The following is a 288-nucleotide window of genomic DNA, read 5'->3' as shown; positions in this document are numbered from 1 at the left end:
GGACCCGAAATGGCGGCGGCGGCGGTGCCGAATGGCCGCGGCCGGGACTATCTCCGCCCGAAATAGTCCGGGCGGCGCCGGAGCAGCGCTCCCGGGCGGCGCGGCGGAGGGATTCCCGGAACTCTGTGATCCGAAACGAATATCCCTCCGCGCACAGCGCTGCGCCAAAGGCGGCGGGACTGCGCGTGCGCCGCTGCCACCCCCCCCACGCCCCCCCCCCCCGGCACAGGGTACGGCCGCACGTGGCCCCGCGGCACCGCGACAGGGACCCTGCGGGGAACCGGGGCC

Source organism: Chiroxiphia lanceolata, chromosome 14 (genome assembly GCF_009829145.1).
Source record: "Chiroxiphia lanceolata isolate bChiLan1 chromosome 14, bChiLan1.pri, whole genome shotgun sequence".
Classification (NCBI taxonomy): domain Eukaryota; kingdom Metazoa; phylum Chordata; class Aves; order Passeriformes; family Pipridae; genus Chiroxiphia; species Chiroxiphia lanceolata.
This window is presented reverse-complemented; position numbering follows the sequence as displayed.